This window comes from Acinonyx jubatus, chromosome A2 (genome assembly GCF_027475565.1).
Source record: "Acinonyx jubatus isolate Ajub_Pintada_27869175 chromosome A2, VMU_Ajub_asm_v1.0, whole genome shotgun sequence".
Taxonomy (NCBI): Eukaryota; Metazoa; Chordata; class Mammalia; order Carnivora; family Felidae; genus Acinonyx; species Acinonyx jubatus.
This window is the reverse complement of record NC_069383.1, coordinates 82,937,879-82,957,815: the sequence shown is the minus strand read 5'-3', so window position 1 is coordinate 82,957,815 and position 19,937 is coordinate 82,937,879. Positions and strand designations below refer to the sequence as shown.

General features: G+C 37.3%; 1 protein-coding gene across 1 annotated transcript in view; it reads right to left on the bottom strand.

Annotated features, from left to right (window-relative positions):
- GNAT3 (G protein subunit alpha transducin 3) overlaps nucleotides 1-19,937 on the bottom strand; it is a 303,431-nt gene that overhangs the window by 140,013 nt on the left and 143,481 nt on the right. Inside the window, exon 2 of the mRNA XM_053218546.1 lies at nucleotides 2,229-2,302. The gene's annotated coding sequence lies outside the window, so the exon portion shown is untranslated. The remainder of the gene's footprint in view (nucleotides 1-2,228; nucleotides 2,303-19,937) is intronic.

The window sequence follows — 19,937 nt, the reverse complement described above, 5'->3', positions numbered from 1 at the left end:
TTCAAATGATGTACAACACAAACACTAATTATTTGGAATCAGATCCCTTTGTAAAAGACAATGACAACTTTGCAGCTAACTGTTCTGAGAGTTTAAGGAAGAAAGCAAACAACTGAGGATAATAATACAATTGTCACCTGGGAAAAGGTAAGCTCTTGAACTCGGAAGAATCATTGTCAGGCAAAAAAAGGAGGAAACAAACAAAAAAAAGCTTTCCAGTGGCTAACAAATCAGTGGCAAAGACCATGTAAGACTGCAGAGTAGGCCAATCAAATGGAAAAATACGTTTTGTTTTGTTTTTTTAGAGTGGAGAAATACATAATAATCTACTGATGTTAATGTGACTGGCTAATTTTGCTTTTGGCACCAACTGCTAATTAAGATTACTCATTAAGGAATTTAATCTTCTTAGTTTTTGTTAGCTAAATTTCACAGATTTCTGAAATTAAAAAAATGCTTTAAAATGTATGAAAAGGGAAAATTTTTTTTTATTGGTAGTTTTCTTTAAAAATTTTTTTTAACGTTTATTTATTTTTGAGACAGAGAGAATCAGAGCATGAACTGGGGAGGGTCAGACAGAGAGGGAGACACAGAATCCGAAGCAGGCTCCAGGCTCTGAGCTGTCAGCACAGAGCCCCACGCAGGGCTCAAACTCACGGACTGTGAGATCATGACCTGAGCCCAAGTCTGACGCTTAACCGACTGAGCCACCCAGGCACCCCATGGTTGATTGTTTTTTATTGCTCTTCTGATGAAAACTGCAAAGCGCATCACCGCTTTACTATAGCTTCAGTACAGCTTCAAAGGAGTGGTGGGCAGTGAGGAACGGGGAGCTATCGCAGGTGGAGGAGGGACACTGTGTTTTTATCAGGGTCCTGGAATCCTAAATAATTCCAGGTTAAGAATGATTCTTCCATGACAAACAATGAACTGTTGTTCATCAGGAAAATGAAACTGTCTAAAACTACCACAAGTGCACAGAGAATATAAAAAGAAACCTAGTTTAGTAAATAATTAGTCTTACTGTTTGCTGTGTTGTATCAAAGGGCAGAAATTGACTAAGACACTAAACTTTTACAAAAGGCTTTGAGTATGCCACTGGCTCCCCAGTGAACTTCCCAGCCATTTCTTTTTGAAGATTGGTAAGATGGATTTTGTTTTGTGTCTTCTGACAAATTTAGCTGTGTGGAAAATGATTAACACTTTTAAGGTGTTTGTTGGTACGCTGTTGTGTAAAATGTTTTGAAATATACCTAGAGACCTTTGTCACACAAACACTGTCATCTCACAGAGGAAATGACAGAAGGTTGGCAAGCATTATTGAGGGGCATAGCAGACAGCTTGGCTCCATTCACCAAGGACTCCAGAGTGCCCCCAAATAGAAAAGCATTGTTTTTCCTTGAATGCTTGTGAAGTTTACAAGTGGAATAAGAACAGCGCTTTAAAAAGAACTACTAGTTTCATCTCTTAATTTTGCTTCCCTCATTAAATCTTCCAAATATAAATGTTACATTTCTCCCATGTTAATTTTTAGGAAATTGGAAAGGATATTAGTATTCATGTCATAGTTTTAAAAATTAAGAACACAGTGCAATAGAAATGCAGGCAGAGGCTCATTTTGCTCTATTCTGGAATTTCATTATTACTCTTTGAAATGTAATAGGAGCCAGGGTAGAGTGTCCTTCTTGTATCTCAATCCAGGAAGCTTTAGACATGAAATAATAAAAGTTAGTTTATTCACTACAGTGGTCCCATAGTACGGACCCTAAGCACAAGATCTTTTTAGAGAAGGCATAAATTTGTAGTAAGTGAGCAGGATCTTTTCAACAAATATTCTTGCCTTAAGAGCGAACCCTAAAACAGCAAACCTATTTTGAATACGTGATGGAGTCAACTATCTTTCAGAGTCACTTATTCATTGATGCATTTGTTAAAATACATACGGATGAGCATTCACTGTATGTAGGACAGTGTTGTAGGCTCTAGAGAACATTATTAACAATTTTTTGCTGGATGTTTATAAGGTTCCTGGATCTTTTTACAGGTGGTTGTTCTAAATTTTGTTTATATGGAATGAAATCTTTTGATGAAAGTTAAAAAAAAAACTGTTAGTAAATGATAAAGATGTAGGATGATTTTGTGGACATTTTCCCCACCATGCACACAAGCAAACCGCTTAATGAACCATCCATCTCCTGAAGGAGATAGGCTGAATAGGTGACTGTTACCTTTACAGAATTAGAAGGAAGGATGATGGGCACAGTTGCCTCCTCTGCCTGCTCTCAGCTTCTTGCCATTGCCCCTACAAATGAAAAAGGCATATTTAAAATGCTGAGTAACTTACATAAAGCACACGGAAACCCCTTCCGAATACACTAACATAACTGAGTGTGCACCCTAAGCTTTAATAGCCTATTTAATAGGGTTTAATAGCTCTTAAGGGTTACTTTTTGTTGAAATAATCAATATGAAATGGGGAACAGGCACAAATCCAAATTTTAGCTCAGTCTCTTGGAGGGGAAGTGGGGAAGACCTCTAGTTTTTACAGAAACCTCTCATCTCTAGGAGCCTCATGCTTCTAAGAGCTGCTTGGTCAAAAGTTAGATCTAAGCAGACACGTGGAGGGGCAATTACAGTGCAGGAGGACACATGCTGTGATAAGGGTATGCACAGTGATCAGGGCACTGGGTACAGACCTTTGCTATTCCCTAGAGACAGCTCTTGGGCTGGGCTATAAACTTCAGGGAGGCAGGGGTCATTTGTCAACCGGGTATCATCAACATTGCCCAGTGCCTGACACGTAGTAAGCACTCAATAGCTAGATTTTATTCATCTATTCAAAATTATGTCTAAATCTTTTCTAACTCCAATGTTCACCTTTCACTGATTATCTCTAAGCGGGTCAAGTCCATGGACCTCATTTATTTCACCTAATACCACTGATTTCTTAGTCTTCTTCCTCCACCCTCCACATCTTCCCCCCACAGTCTGCATGCAAAACTTAGATGTGCTTGCTTCTGCATTCAGCCTCAGAGATGTCTTTACTCTGTGTGCCACGTTTTGGATAAAGCTAGAGAAAAACAGCACTGTCAGTTCTACTCAGGGTCCACTGGCCATCTTCAAGATTTTCTAACCTGGCCCCAGGTACAAGTTATGATTTCTCTTCTCACACTTTATGAGAAATCACAACATGCATAATAGTTGTTTGCCAGTCTAGTCACACAGAACCCCAAAACCTTCCCTGGGGTTGGAAGCTGTGGCCAGCTAGTGGTAGAGGGGTGGTAATCATCTGTTGTCTTCCTCAGCCCCTTGGTCAGTGTTCCTCTGTGACTTTACTGAGAGCATCTTGCAAGTTTCTTCCTTCAGTCTTCCAAACCTCTGTGTATTGCGTCTGTACTCTGCACTCCTATTATGATAACTCAGTAACATTTTACGTTTTACCAAATGAAGTCAGGAAACAATAGGATTAGGCAAGGAAAAAAGTAAATCTTGCTATGAAGAGGCATACTGCAGGAAGCTTACTATAATTGTGCCCATTATCTTCTCTACCCCATTAATATTCCTCTTAAGGAATAAAGGTGCCATTTTGTTTTCTCTCTAAAATCTCCCACACAGAACTTCTGTACATAGTAACGGCAAGAACATTTCTGAAGCTGAAATCCTCTAAAATAAAAGCAATTGAAACTAACTGAATGGTCTTTTGTGAAAAGAAAACTACTTACTAATTATTTACCATGGCAAAGCAACAGCTATGAAGCTTGGCTTTTTTCTGAGGTTTAAAGCTGGAAGTTGACTTTCGGTGGCTCTCCCGATGTTTACATTTGTTCACAGCAAAAACTGCAAACATTAGAAGTCGGAATAGTTCTTAACATACTCTCAAACCAAGATCCGCTAATTTTATAAGTGAGAACCCCAAAGCCCATAGACATTAAATGAGTTTTATGCGCTTCCCTAGGCATTGGATTGGCAGTCCCCCTGTTTGCAGTTTTTCTAGGGTCCCCTTCCCCGCCAATATCTGTTAGGTGACCTCATCAACTTTTACAGTTTCACCAATAGTCTATATTTTGCAGAGAACCCAAATCTACATCTCTTGGCCCCAGTGCCTGCTAGTCAAGGTCCCACTGTGGATGCTTTATGTCTTAGGTCAAAAGTATCTGACCCCTTTAAAAACATAATCTGGTTTTGTGTTTCACGATACGCATTTTATGTTCAAAATTAAACTGTAATCAGCCCCAAGATAGGTGTGACATCATACTTGAATTTATCCTGGTGTTTAGTAAAATATATGTACATCCATATACTCTGCAAATACTTTTCAAACAAATGGATAGGTTAAATAGTTAAGTATATCCTGCCAGTGAAACCAGAGATTATAACCACTCTGATAATAATTATATGAAATGGTTAGTATTTAATGAGAGGCACTGTAAACATTGGCTGAAGCACCCTCTCTATAGTCAGATTGAAGAGGTTTGCAATTTGGATCGGTCACTTCCCAGCTCCGTGGCCTTGGGCAAGATGGTAAACCTCTCTGTGCCTTTGCTTAATCTGTAATATAGGGATTATAAAAGTACTTACTTCATAGGGCAGTTGTTTAAAGTAAACGAGTGACTGTATGCAAGATCCTTACTCAAGTGTCTTCCTTGTACATGATAAGTGCTTAGAAGGGTTAACTATTATTTAATTGTCAACATAATTAAAACATGTCTAATGTTATCCTCATTTTAAGAATGAGTAAACGGGTACCTGGGTGGCTAATTTGGTTAAGGATCCGATTTCAGCTCAGGTCATGATCTTGTGGTTCACAAGTTCGAGCCCTGCATCAGGCTCTGTGCGGACAGCTCAGAGCTTGGAGCCTGCTTCGGATTCTGTGTCTCCCTCTTTCTCTGCCCCTCTCTCTCCCTCTGTTCCTCCCTCCCTCCCTCCCTCTCTCTCTCAAAAATAAACATTAACAGTGGGTTAACAAAAACATTAATATGTAGTGGGTTAACAGTTAACAAAAACATTAATAATGTTAAAAACATTAACAAAAACAGTGAGTAAACGGAGAGATTAAGAAACTGTCCCAGGATCTTGGAGCTAATTAAATGAAAATGGGCCTAACCTGAGCCCACCCTCACATCTAGTTATATTATTTCCTTTCTATTCTTTTCTTTCATCTTGTTACTAGACCTGAAACCTGGGACTCATTCTTGATTTTTTTTTTTTCTCCTTAACCTAGCTATTTATTCACCAAGGCTTAGCTCTTCATGCTCCCTTCTAAATATCTCCCCATCTCTCCTAAGTATTTCTGAAATCTTTCTCAACTTCTTCTTCTCCAGCCCACTATAATTCAGACCATATACTTTTCTGCCTAGAATAGTTCAGAAGATTTCCTCTGGCTTTCTGTCCAATCTACTCTCCAGAGAGCCAGAGCCATCTTCCAACCCTGAATTTTAATGTATTCCTTCCCTAAAATCATTGAGTAGCTCTCTATTGCTTTCAAGAGAAATTCTTGACAGAAAGAATTCCTAGGTATTTAGGCACATGTCTTGGTGTGGTTTGTTGATATTAGGTCTTTGTGTTGTCATCTGTTCCTGCCTCTCTCGTGTCCTGTCTTGTCTTTCCAAAACCCATATGCTATACCAAAGCCTTCTCAAAATATCTGTATTTCCTCACTGTGTGTGTTCTTCTGGATTTATATATTTGGGGGGAATGGCTCTGATCCCTTTACCTTCTCCCACTTTCTTTACCTGGGCCTGTATTCTATGACTCTCAAGGAAGATCACACTTCTACCAAAATGTCCTTCATCTCTCTTCCCCAATCCACTATTCTTCCCCCCACCTGAGTGCAGGTGTCACAATGTATCATAACAGTCTGCTTAGGAATTTATCTTCCTAGCCATGCTGTGAGCTACTTGAGTATGATACCAGGATTTTGTTTTGGTCATTCTCCTATTTTGTCCCAATTAGAAGTCCAGACCAAGAATGCCAGAGGAATTTATTTTACTCTTGCAAAGGCTACAGATTAATGAAACATTTGCCAGTGTCCTGGAGAAATAAAAGTATAAATAAGTGAAAAACAAAGTTAATGATTTCCTATGATTTCCTATGATTTCTTATGAAAGTTATCATTTCCTATGATAGGAAAGTAGCTCCAAAAGCAATCTGAAATTTTCAAGAATGAGGAAGAGTTTGATAGGGGAAATGACCCAGTATTTTAACCTGTAGAAGTAACTGCAAAAAGCCTGGAGCAAGAATCTGCATATCCTCTGGGTTGTGACATGGAGGTGAAGGGAGCCAGATCACAACTTGGTTCAGGTTCCAGGCATGACCGCCCAGCAGGTGCTTGCTATGTAGGCAAAGGGTTGAGGGCAAGATAAGATAAGGAAAGGACATGTACTATGATGTTGAGTCAAACTCCGAGTCTGATCTAGTTTTAAATCCTTCCTTCTTTTGGAAAAAAAACTCCTGGCAAGTAAGGGCTAGAGATTAGAGAGTGAGAAGTATATCTCCTAGCACTCAGTTCAGTTTTAACAGCTATTTAAATCAGATTGGATTTAACACAGCTGTTCTCAAAAAAATTGTTATATATGTGAATAACCAAAAATGTTTAACTCAGTTCTCATAATGCTTGCTTTTGAGAAATCCGTTGTTACATTGCTGTTTTAATTACCTTCCTCATCACCATCCTTAGGATCACTCTTGCTATTTTCTTAATCTACACTCGTGCCCTGTACTTCCTACCCTGATTACCATACAATTTTAATCCCTATTAAATACAGACTTTATCTTAATCCCTTTTAAGAAGTTGTTTAAAATTAACCGACCATTATCTTGATGGCCCTTTACTTGGAGGGCCATTAGTTCCCTAATTATATGACCCTATGCCTATGTTTTGTACATACCACAATAGTATATTATCTTCAATGTTGTGACCTAGACTCCTTCCCTTTAGTGGGATTTTAGTGAAAAAGACAACATTCTCCCCTAGCTTCTTTTGAAACAGGATTATAAAGCTCTTCAGTGGTTCAATGTCCTTCAGCTCTTGATGTGTCCTCCCCCTCCCTGTGCCCTGGCTTATGTCCCCTAGCTTGGCATATTCTTTTATTCTATATTTGATATGGCTGCTCTAACCTTAAGATCTTTGTTTGATGCCATTTTGCACACCCATAATCATTTCTCCTGTTCCTCATCCCTAAGGCATCTTCTAATTATCCTTCCTTTAAGTTCCATTTAGTCTTCCACAACATTCTGGAGTATTGTGGTACCAAATATGTCAGAGCTTCTTGATAACACTGGCAGGAAGAGCCAAGCTTGTGAGATACTTTATCACTGTCAATGGTCTTTAGCCAAAGACCTGCAGGAACACACCTGTAGTTGAACAAGTTGAGTTGATTATTCATCTCAAAGAGGGCAAAGTATACCACAGGGAAACAAGGGTGACTCAGTAAGAAGGTGGTAAAAAGAAACTCATATAGAATTTGGATTTGGGGTGATTAGATTGGAAGTGGGGTTAAGGAAACAGAGTTTTGCTCTGAATTGGATGTTGTGGGGAAGCAAGGTAATTTTACCACTGGGGGTCTAATAAACCTTATCTAGGAGTAGGGAAGAAGAGACTGGCTAAGGCTGTGATTGGCAAAGCAGCAGCAATGACCCATATTAGCTGGGAAAGGGAGTTATGTGGTATCTTAGTGTTCATAAATGCTCTGTGTTTAGACATCGTCATAGAGCGCTTGGTTTTTGTCATGAACCATCATGATCATAGAGTGGCCTTTTCTAAAGTTGATGTTCTGTCAAATTGTTGATGTTCAACAAGAGGATACCAAGGCCTGGCTGTGAGTACCAGGCCAATGTCCAGAAACAACAAGACCTACCAGATAGCAGCAGACCAGGTCCTGGACATCAGGAGCTATTTTCTCTTTCATATGACAAAATTCTTTGTTGCTTCAGTAATGAAACTTACCTCTATGAAATCCACTTTCCACTACTTTGGTTATAAGATCCTAATAGAGTTTCTTTGTAATTTTCTCCCTAAGCCCTATGGTATAGTCACTGCACAGTATTTTAATACAAAATCTCATTAATTTGATGCTAGTAATTTGGTCAATGAGAACCACAAGAGATCAATCTGTGTATAATAACTACAACATGCACAAACTGTTTAGGGAATTGATTCAGTTCCTTGCATTTACACTCTAAAAACTAATGTGTTACATAAATGAAAAAAATATACCATTGACAGATAAGAAATAAATGGAATAAAATCTTAATTTCATGTAGTGAAAGTTACTTGTGGAAAAATTAAGCAGTCTTTCCACTTACTATACAGGATAAGAATGTAATTAACCAGAGATTGTAAAATCTTGGAGTTGTGAATTATTGTAAATACAGTATTTCTGGAAATCTCCATCTAAGTTTAACTTAAATAAATGTGGTTTAAAATATATGTGTCAATTTTCTACTTAGATATTCTAGATGCCACCTAAAATAAATTGAATCATCTTACTTTTTCTTTTACATAATAGAAAATCATCATAACTTTTGTTTAAAAGAACATCTAGTGAGTGATTCAAGTTCATGATCGAGTATTCAATGTTTTAGTAATGTGTGGATTTCAAATGAGTAGAAACATGAACAAATGACCCATGCTTCTAATTTGCTTAAGAACTTGTTATCAAGTCTACAGAGGAGGTGTTGTGGGTGGGGATGGGACAGGAGTGGGGGGAGGGCGTTAAGGCTACAAATTAAGCTTGATTCCATAAGTCACACATGCAAAAATTACCTTTCCATAATGTATATTTGAGACATTTGGATTTGGAATATTGGGAAATATACCACTCTCTTTATATGTATATGCTTTTTAAACATGAGCTGCATAATAAATGCAAGGTTTCAGTCCCATATATAAGGTTAAGATTTTCCACCTTTGAGTTTTTTCAATTGGTCTTAAAATAGAAAAAAGGCAATACAAAATAGAGATTTGTTATCCACCTCTGCTTTATCATATTATTAATAAAGAGAAGCTATTTTCATTGAACTTTATAGAATTTGCCCTTAGTTATCTTTGAAGATAGGATCTAAGCAAACAAAGATGTGCATTTTTTACTTTCCCCTTAAGATTTACCCTTTTGCATGATCCTAGTTCATCTTTCCTGTTTTCAAGTGAAACATGTAGCTTTGTTTTATGCGAGACAGTAACTGAACAGGAAACTGACATTGAGAAGTTAAAACTCGAGTTAAACATTTCCACTGTTAATTAAATAACAAGGTTTAAGTCTTTTTAAAGATTACAGATGTCTGGTATGAGCCTAGGCGATGTGAGTTGATTCAAGTCTTGTACAACCACTGCCATCGTTTTGGATGCGACATCTGAATGGTTCAATAGTTAGAGCAAGGTCATGATAACTGACTTAATTCCCTGTTAATAAAAGGAGAACAATACCAATAAGTATAAAAAAATCCATTAGTTAGTTGGGAAATCAGTATTCTTGGAGACCATTCTTTATTTTTTGCAGAGTCAAATTTGCATAATGTACTTGGGGGTATGTGTATATTTTAACATTACAATCTAGAAGACTGCTGTAAATAAACATAATGACTGCTTTTTGTGATGGTCAAAAGGAGTACTTTGTGTGCCCAGTTTAGCAAGAGATACCTATTTTAAATGGAAATTTAAAAATTTAGGGTCAATCACTTTTCTTACCTGAAACATTCCTGCACTTGGCGTGTTTCTGCAAACTACATCCATCATGGATATTCTTAAAATGATTCTTGTATTACTTATGCCAGAATAAAATGGCACCTTTCTCCTCTTACATCTAATCCTTGTTTTTCCAGGGCGTATTATTAGCCTTAGGGGCAAACAGTAGTGATTGTTTTTAATTGCAAAAACCACACAGAGTGTTTCTTGGAAAATATTCTTGTTTTCCACTAGCTTAGATTCTCTTTTTTCCCTTATCCTATACCTCTTTAAACGGTCCTAATGCATTTACATTTTATGCAGGCACTGGTCAAACAACTGCACCAAAAAGCAGGTTCATATAATCCTTTCATTTATTGCATATTCTTGACAAGGTCCTTTTGTAAATTACTGAGCCTAGTCTAAGCAAATGAAATGATAAGTGTCTCCTACATATTGGTCCATGGCCTTTGCAATACAGACCTCCATACCTTGACCTTTGTTCCCCACACTTACCTCCACATCTCCCCAACCCCCATGATGATGCTAAAGTGCTGCCCTGATTCCACACCACTACCTTAAAAGCTAAACAACTGCCTGGAATGTGAAGTGGGGAAGATGAGAAATTAAGAGTTTAAATACTTCCTAATAGCAGTGGAAGTGTGTGAGTGTTCCTGTTAACAGCTTAACTGCTGTGCTATTTGTTAGCATTATACTATATTTGACACTTCAACCGGTGCCGGTATAAGAGAAGTGTCCAGTTCTAGGTTCCTTTGGATTTTAGTGTTTTGTTTCTGCTTTTACGGGAGCTCTTGGTTCAGTTTTTACCCAGTTTTCATTACTTCTCCTATTCCTACCCCTGCTGTTAGGCTCCAGAGCACCATCAAAAAGCTTTTCAGGAGAGTATTTCTCCCACTCAGGAGGAGAACTTCTGGGGCTGGCTTCGTTTTATAGCCCTCCTCGCCATGGATGCCACCACACACTGCAAGTATCTTCCTACTACTCCAAAAGTCTGTCTAAAGTGAGTCCATCTCCTCTTCATTGACTGAATACAAGTTTTAGTTCAGAGCCTTATGTCTTTTCAGTATTCATTAGTCTCCTGTGTAGACTCTCATCCCAACTTATTGCCTTTAATATGACCCTTTATAAGTAACAACTCTTATCTTGTCATTTCCCTGACTTAAAGTGACTTAATGACTCTATTCTGCTTACAGAATAAAACTCAAGTTTCTTAGAATCATGCAAAGGGCTTCAAAAGCTGGTTTCTGCTCATCTTTCTCACTTTGTGCCATTTCCCTGCAAAGAATTTTGTGGTTTTCCAAATACATCATTCCCTTCTGGCTTTGAATTTATACATGCTGTTCTTTCTACTTGTCCTGACTTTACAACCTCTTGGGTGGTTAGAAAATGTCTACGTATCCTTTGACGCCTTTCCATTAATTTATAGTGTATCTCCTCTCAACAAAACCACGATCTCTGAAAGACATTTTTTTTTCATCTTTGTGTCCCGGCACCAAGATCAATGTCTGGTTATAGTCAGTGGTCAGTAATGTTTAAGTGAATATATGAGTTAATGAGTGTCCAAATACCTTTCCTCCTTTTTCATCCGAAGCTTGGAACTTTCTTTATTCTACTCTTTATCATTTCTCTCAAATAAGCTTAGGGGGAAAGCTTCATGAAAACTCTTGGAATTTTCTCCAATAGTAGTTTCTAAGTGTAAAAACTATAGGCTATATAATTATTATTTATTATTTATTAAATAAATCTGAATTCAAGTGCTACATATTTTGTGACATTGAATAAATTGTGTAACCTTTCAGTATCTCAGCTTCCCCATCTGTAAAATGGGTGCAAAATTATCTTAGGGTTAAGATTTTAAAAGCCAAACTATACACACACACACACACACACACACACACATTTATGTATATATAAATCTGAAACTCCATTTCCTCATCTGAGAAATAAATCATTTAGATTAAATGACTTTTAATATCCCTTGCAGGTTTCAGATTTAGGGGACATGAACTTTGGTCCCTCTTCTCTTACTATCTGTGACACTGAGAAGATAAATTTTCAGGTCCTCTCTGTGCTTCTTGGCTAAAATGAGGGGGTTGTACTAGGTGATCTATAAAGAATCTTCCAATCTAAGTTTACTGGATCATCTGTTATCTAAATCTATACGTCTGTTTCCTTTCTTTTGTATATACTTACTACCATACAGCGTCCCAGGTTTGTTTTTAAAATTACTGACTAATGAATATAATTTCACCAGGGGAAAGTGTTCTCGATTTACAGATGTACAGGCTGGGAGCTGGTAAGTAACAGGTTATATAATATCTTGGTCAAATTCCAAACACAAGCAAATTTCCGTGTGTTGACTTTCTGATCTACAGAATTCTATAGCAACTGTTTGTAAAGACTTCAAAAAATTTCAGATTAAATAGGAGTAATGTCAGCAAAATAGCAGTTTTAGAAATTTCTAGCACCCATTCTGTCTCAGAAACCTCAATCTGAACCACTACCTACATGAAAATACCTTTATAAGAGCTAAGGTTTCCAGGTGATGATTTACGTATGTGTGTGAAGCAGGTACCATGTTTTTGTAGAGACATTGAGACTATAGCCCATGGCCTCAATCCTTTCTGTAAAGTAGAAAATAAAGCAGTTTCCTGAGCAGATACATTTCCTGGGAAATTGTTAAGAAAATGAAGATGTGGCACAACCAAGGGAGTGAAGGGAAGAGACACAAGGTAGGAAAAGAAGTAAAGGATTGGTAAGTAGTTACTGCGGACAGCTCAATTCAAATGTAATCTTGTTTTGGGCGCCAGGGTGGCTCAGGAGGTTAAGCTTTGGACTTTGGCTCAGGTCCTGATCTTGAGGTTCATGAGTTTGAGCCCCACTTTGGGCTTTCTGCTGCCAGTGCAGGGCCCACTTCCTCTGTCTCCCTCTGTCTCTGCCCCTTCCCTGCTCCCCTGCTCATGTGTAGGTTCTCTCCCTCTCCCTCTCCCTCCCTCCCTCCCTCCCTCCCTCTCTCTCCCCCCCAATAAACATGAAAAATATTAAAAGAAACAGATATAATACTGTTTTAAAATGTATTTGATTATCAAATGAATGTGATTGAAAAAAGTCAAATAGTATTTTAGCACCTAAAGAAAAAAAGACCATTGTCCTATTTTCCCTAGCTTCTCCCATTCCCCATGCCTCTTTCCAGGAGAAAAATACCTTGAACTATTTCTAGATAACATACTTACAGTGTTAATTCTTGATTTTATAAAAAGTATTCTCTTTTACACATGGCCTTTGATTTGTTCCTATGGAGAAGGATCTAGTTTTTATACTACACTACAGAACCCTCCCTCCATTTTACCCACTTGATATAATCACCTTTCTTGATAGTATTGACTATCTACCTTCATGTTACAAATTTTCTTAAAAGGAGAGCCACAAGTTTGGAATGAGTGCTTTCTTTCTGGTAAAATTTATTTTTTCCTGGTGATGATAATCGCCTCCTAAAATCCTGTCATCCTCCTGACCCAATACTAACTTCACCACCACCCCCAAGGCCTGTGACATAATTCTTATCCTAGAACTTCTTTTAAATTTCTTCCTGGAAATTCCTTTTGTCTCTCGGTTGTCAGACAAGCTATATTCTCCATCCTCTGTCTTCTGATTTCTTTGTTTACTTCCTTACTTTGGTGGAGTTTCTGTTCTGGGAGTTCTTTGAACTCCTTAGGAAAGGATAAAAGACAAGTAAAATTTGGAAACTTGCAGATATTAAAATTCTCCTTCTTGAAAACATGTTTGCATATAGAATTACAGTTGCAAATCCTTTTCCCTCAGATTTTTAAAGAGATTGCTCACGTCTCCTAAATTCCCAGTGTTCTGACTTGGTGTGATGTTATTCCCAAGTCCCCCGGGAGGCTTTTAAGATCTTCTGTTATTCTTGATACTCTGCAAGCATGTGAAGACAGACAGGTAGGACAATGGCCTATGGCCATTTCAATCCACCATGCTAAACTGGCTGACTTCTTGTACTCTGGAGACTTAGATCCTTCAATTCTGGATAACACTCATGCATTCTATCCTTACCCCCCCCCCCTTTTTTTTTTCTGGTTTTATTTTTCTTTCCCTGGAAAACCCTTCCCATGAATGTTGGATCTGTTCTGTTCCTCTGATGGTGCTCTTGTGGCTCCTGTACTGATGTCATGCCTGTGATATTCCAAATGCCCTGCTGACTGTGTTATTTCTACAACCATTGCTTAAATTTTCTTTATTGCTACCTTTTATTTCCCTTTCTATGACTTTATGATTTTCTGTTTCACTGGTTTCATGATGGAGTATCTTCCCTTAGTTGTCTGAACAGAGTAATCACAAAAAAATATTTAGTGTTTTTTATTCCCTTTTCTTATATTTGTCCTTATTGTCTCCTTACCTGTTTTAAATACTGTCGTGCATGTCAGAAGTGTTCCTCAAATGTTTGGTGATTGTCCATTTACATTTAAAATTGTGGCATATAAATACGAATCTCATTCTAGAGTTTCATTGACCAATATGGTAGCCACTAACCACAGGTGGCTATTGAGAACTTGAAATAGACTTAGTCCAAACTGAGATGTGCTACAACAGTAAAACAAAAACCAGACTTGTAAGTCTTTGTATATAAAAAAAGTAAAATATCTCCTTAATAATTTTATGTCAATTATTATAATACATTATAATAATGATAATATAATTAATATATTAACACATAATTTATATATATAATTATTATATTAAAAGGATAGTATTTATGATATTGGGCTAAGTGATATATTAATATTAAAATTAACATCACCCATTTATTTATGCTTTTAATGTGGCTAGTGAAGATTTCAAAAGTATATATAACATGAGGCTCACATTCTGCTTTTATTGGACAGTGTCCCTCTAGAGGGATCAAGTAAGCTTCTGGTCATTTCATTTTCCTCCCCCATTACCCACTTCTACTAGGAAGTAATGTAATGTGTTCTCTTGGACCAGTCAGTTCCCCCAGAAAGAAATCCTGTCATTTCTTGCTTGCTAGAGCTCTAGAAGTGGCAGTAGAAAAGGAATCAGTATGTGGAATTTCACTTAAACTTATTTCTGCATGGATCTCCTTCATGCCCCTAACTGGGCCTTCTGTTTTTAAATCCAGAGTTCTTTGCTCAATATTGTCAAAGCAGAAACACCCTACCTTTTAACAGGGTGAGGAAGGAGAGTGCATTGGCTGAGTGGAGTATTTGAAGAGAAGATTTGGGGTTTAGGACTTAGACAGTCAACCAAGTTAGACCCTGCTTCCCATGGCACTCCATGCTGCTGGTTCATGACCCTTTCTGGAGTTATTTAGCAGATCCTTTTTGCTTCATATTGGCTTTCTGTTCTAGGCATAGATGTTGAGAATCTGACATTTTAGGGCCCATTATCATGAGTCCATTTGCTTTCTAAATATTGACTTATTTTCTGGATTTTGTCATCTAAATATCTTGGCTGAACACATGTGTTCATGGTTTGTTTTTTTTTCTTTAATTCTATTACTTTCATTTTAATGAAATTTCAGGTGCATGTGAAAATGGATTCAATCTTCCATGTTTAACCAGAGGTCTTTAAATCACTCATCTTTTCCTTCATTATTTTCTGTCAGATTATGCTCAGGCATTTAAGTTTCCCATAACCTGGTCTAAATATACTTCCCTCTACCTGAACAGGTCAAACCAGGCTTATATTTTCCACATGCCTTTTTTTTTTCAACCATACCAATGATAGTGCTAAATGCTTTATGTAATTACCTAATTTTATATTCTGAGAACCCCACTTCCTTCTACTTATTTATATTTAACTAATCTTCTAGGGAAGATTAAGGATCTGTGAGTTCTGTGAACATACTCTTAGGACTTCATTGTTTCCTTGATTGTTTCCTACATTTTACAGTTTTTATAATATGATGAAATGATATTGTGAGATATTAATCCACATGATTTTATCCCTCTACCCTCTTTCTTCTCTTTGAACTGCAAAATAGGAAGCTGCAAATTGGGAAAGGACCTTGAGTGAAGACAAGAAATAGACTTTATGTGAATATTCAGTAATAAAGATATGAAAAGCAGTTATGATCAAACTGACACATTGTTCTCAACATTATTTCAAAGTAGCGCAAAGGGCAATACACTTGAATAGAGGTGGGAACAAAGGAACTTAGATGTGGAGGAATCCCAGAGAGCTACTGTGGTCTGCCTTGCCGCAGACACATTCCTAAAGGCAAGCTTTCTCACCTCCATCCCCAGAGGCGAATATGAGGATCTCAGAGCTGAGGCATGCCTCAGAGAGAACAGCCTCCGAAAACACTGTGTCCATCATGGCTCCAGAGCAGTGGTGTATAATAGGCTGTGTGTGATGTGTAGGCAGCTATGTTTAGAAACAGATTCACAGAGCTCTTGGGGCCCTATCACTCTGCTCAAGGCCCTATACAGTTGCATAAGTAAACTGAGGAAAACAGGGCCATTACCTGCCAAGTGCTCACGACCAGGACAGGGAAAGCCACAGCCACCAGTTTAGAGAGGGTATTCTGTGTTCTAATCTCTTCGTCCGTTTTTTTGGTAAAAACATGCTTCTGACAAGATTATCATTTCACAAAGTAAATACAATGTGATAGTGCAAGAAATAAAAACTGTGGTGTGATTATTTAAAAAGTCAACCAACACACATCAATGCTACGTCACCTGCCCTGCAATCAGATTCTGGAGATAAGTGCAGTGACTTTGGAAAGGACTCACTAGAAAGAACTTTGCTTGTATGTAGCCCAAAGGAGGAAGGGGCACAAGATACCCTTTCAGTGGTATTTAAAACTAGATTTGAATAATTATTTGTCCAGTTGTCTCATTCTAGGAGCTTACCCATATATCTGACACTTATTGTGGGTTTAAACATTGAGCTAGGTATAGTTCAGAGAGAGAGGAGTCCAGTCCCTGCCTCCAGGGAGTTTGGGAGTTACCTATTTGATAGAGGGAAGCAAGACTTGGCTTCCTATTACCTAATCCAGTTGAGCAATAAACAGGGAGAGACTCCAGGATAAAGTGCCTGACAGAGGTCAGAGTAGGGGTTGCATGTGAGAGAGTGTCCTGTCCTCACATAGCCTCTGTGTCTTGTAAGGAGAGCCTTGACATGAATCTGACCAGAAGGCTTTATATTTGAGTGGCATCTGTAGGAGTAGATTTTAAAATGAGTAATCTGGGATTGGGAAAAGACTTCTAAAGTGGGGGAAATAAAGGATATAAGAGGATAATCAGTGCTTCTAGAAAGCCAATGTCCCTGACTTAATGCTATGATCTAGACTTTACAATTTCAAGAATGTTTTATTGTCAAAAAAAGGACTGAGAAATTTTTATTTAAAAACAGTTTTCCTCTGCTTTCAAGTGGAAACACATCTACTGCATTTAATTTCTTTATATAGGAATGCATCATTGAAGTTTTTATCTTCTGTGAATCAGTACTTGTACAACCTCAGGTTTCTTGTTTCCTGAGGCATGAATATGACTGTTTGCTTTCTTTAAAGCCTAACATTCATAGTAAGAGGATATGTTTTATCCTGAGTAAGACATACACAAATATACTAAGATCTTCTTAAAATTTACTTAATACAACAAAGAAATCTCTAAGTGTCATAAGCATGTACCTTTTGATATGTTCAGCCTGATTAGTTTTAGATTTAAAAATCATTAAAGTGCTTGCAAAGTTATACATACACCTTAACTTTCAGTCTTCATTATTTTCAAATCAAATCACTGAATCAAATTAAATTGGTATGCTTACCAATTTATTGGTATGTCAACATATTTACTCTCATTTTCTAAATTTAAATGACTTTCCACTATCTGTGAAGGTATGGAAACACCAAAGACGTTATAAAATGTATCCAGTATGTTGTTACTCTTTTTTTCAGCATTAAGTAAAATTTGGGGGCTTTGAGGAAGAAGTTTTAGTTCTTTGACTTATTTATGCAAAGTTATAATTCTTGGCAGCTTAATACAAATTGCTTTTGAATTTTAAGAAGAAACCACATTTTTCCCCTAACAATGCCTGAACTTAGCAGGCATGCAATTAATTTGAAATTAATTTCCTCTAATCTTATTTTGATGTTGCTGGCAACAACTTTTTATATTTTCTTCCTTGAGGTCACTAGCTTTTTGGTAGAAATTGCTCTTTTTAAAGATGGAGAAATACCTTCTGCCTTTAACCTTTCTCTGTGTTGGCCAATACATGGTAGTCAGTCTCTGACTTAGGCTTGCGGAAGAAGCTGGAAATATTAATCCCTCTGTGAAGCTTGGCATCTCTCCTGCTAAAACTTCCCCCTCTGTATGTCCTCCACTGTGCCATAAACCTTCCATTAAACCACCTATTATATTACTATAATAACTTTTCTGTATGTCTATCTCTCACTCCATGAAGATAAGTTTTATTTACCTTCATAAACTCTGGACCCAGAAATACCCAGTGCCAAGAGGAATAGTTTAATAAGATAAATTTCTTTACATTCTTATTTAATGTAACTATCATCTCTATATAAGAGTGATGAAAATAATTTTAAAACCTCAGGGTAGCATAGCAAAATGTGTCTGCTGAGAGCTTTATATTGGCAAAAGGTAAAGATTTAGATATGGGCAAGGAAATGTTTGTATGTGACCATGTATCCTTATGTCTTCCTACTAATCTTTGCTATTGCTTGTTGTATAGATGCATAAACTCAAGGTCATCCATTTCATACTGATGCTGAAAATTTTAGCATTTATCTAATTTTCTTAGTTTTCCTTGTGTTATCTCCTCTGTAAAAATGTGGCTCATAATACTCAATTAGAGAATTTTTTGTGGACATAAATAATGACAAATGGAAGCATTTAGTATGACACCTGGCCCATGGTATAATGTTAACAAATAGGTCTTCTCCCTTACTCTTTCCTAGAACTTTTCAAAGTGTTCTATGTGAAAGGGAAGAAATAGAATATATTAATCAAGTAGAAAATTTTTATTTTCATATTTAATAACTAAATTTAAATAATGTTGAAGATGTTTAAATATTTAAAATAAATTTGAGAAGTCCAAAGAGCAGGAACCAGAATAGCTTTAAAAAATGAACTTCACTCTAGTGATAGTATCTAGTGCATGAAAATCAAAAAGAGGTAAAGATTATTCTAATTATCCAGGAATTGAACTTTAAGTTGGTGAGCATTGCTAAAGAGGAACAAAGAATAATGACATATACACAAAACGAAAGCAATGCTTTAGCAAATATCAAACCAGAACCTAGAAGAAGATATGTGACAAGAGGTAAAAACTAGAGAAAACAGAAGCATAAGGAGAAAAAGAAAGCAATGTTTTTTTGAAAACCATTAGGGTAACGTAGAATAAGCATTTCCAGTTCTCTGGGTCTCTGTGACCTCTTTTGCTCAATTATCAGGACCAGATGATTCCTAAGATTCCTTCAATTTCTGCAGTATAAAGGTCATGAACAGAGAGAAGAAATGTGTCATGCGTAGAAGTGGGTGAAAGGTCTTTGAACTAAGAGTAACAGCTATTTATATCTGAGTAAATGTGGATGTTCTGGGAGCCTAGGAAACTCTGTTATCTTCTACCGTAGAATCTTTCTATAGAATTGTCCTCTGTATGTGAGGTGCGTCCCCAGAATGTGAGCTCCTTGCAGGGAGGTGTTGCTAACCTATCCAAGCTGATTTGAATATATTCTATTATTGGTTTATCTTAGTAAATATTGGTAGCTTTCAACAACTAACAGCAGGGAGAGCTATAAATCTCCTTCTTAAAACAGACAAAGTGAAAGCTCTCTCAAATTGGCTTCTGACTGAAGCAGATGAGCAGCAAGCAGGAACTCAACCTGTTGCCCATGCTCCACGAAGCTTTCATGTTCTGTACTTTTCAGTGTCTCAGTAGTCCTTACGTGGACAATTCAAAGGCATATGCTTAACATGCTAACCATGGAATTCAGCTAACCATACCGTCATAGTCAGACAATGGGGAATGCCCCCAAATCAAAAGCTACACAATGGGCCATTTCTCAACTGAGCCTTAGGCATCTGGGCTTGGTGGGTTTTTATAACCTGTGATGTAAGAGTAGGGAGTTAGCCATATTTCTAGCCAACTCATAAATCTTTGAAGCCATTCATTTCACCACTGGGAACCTCATTATTATTTTTTATGGAGAGTTTCAGATTTTACGAGATAAAGGTAATTAAATTACAGATTTTGATTA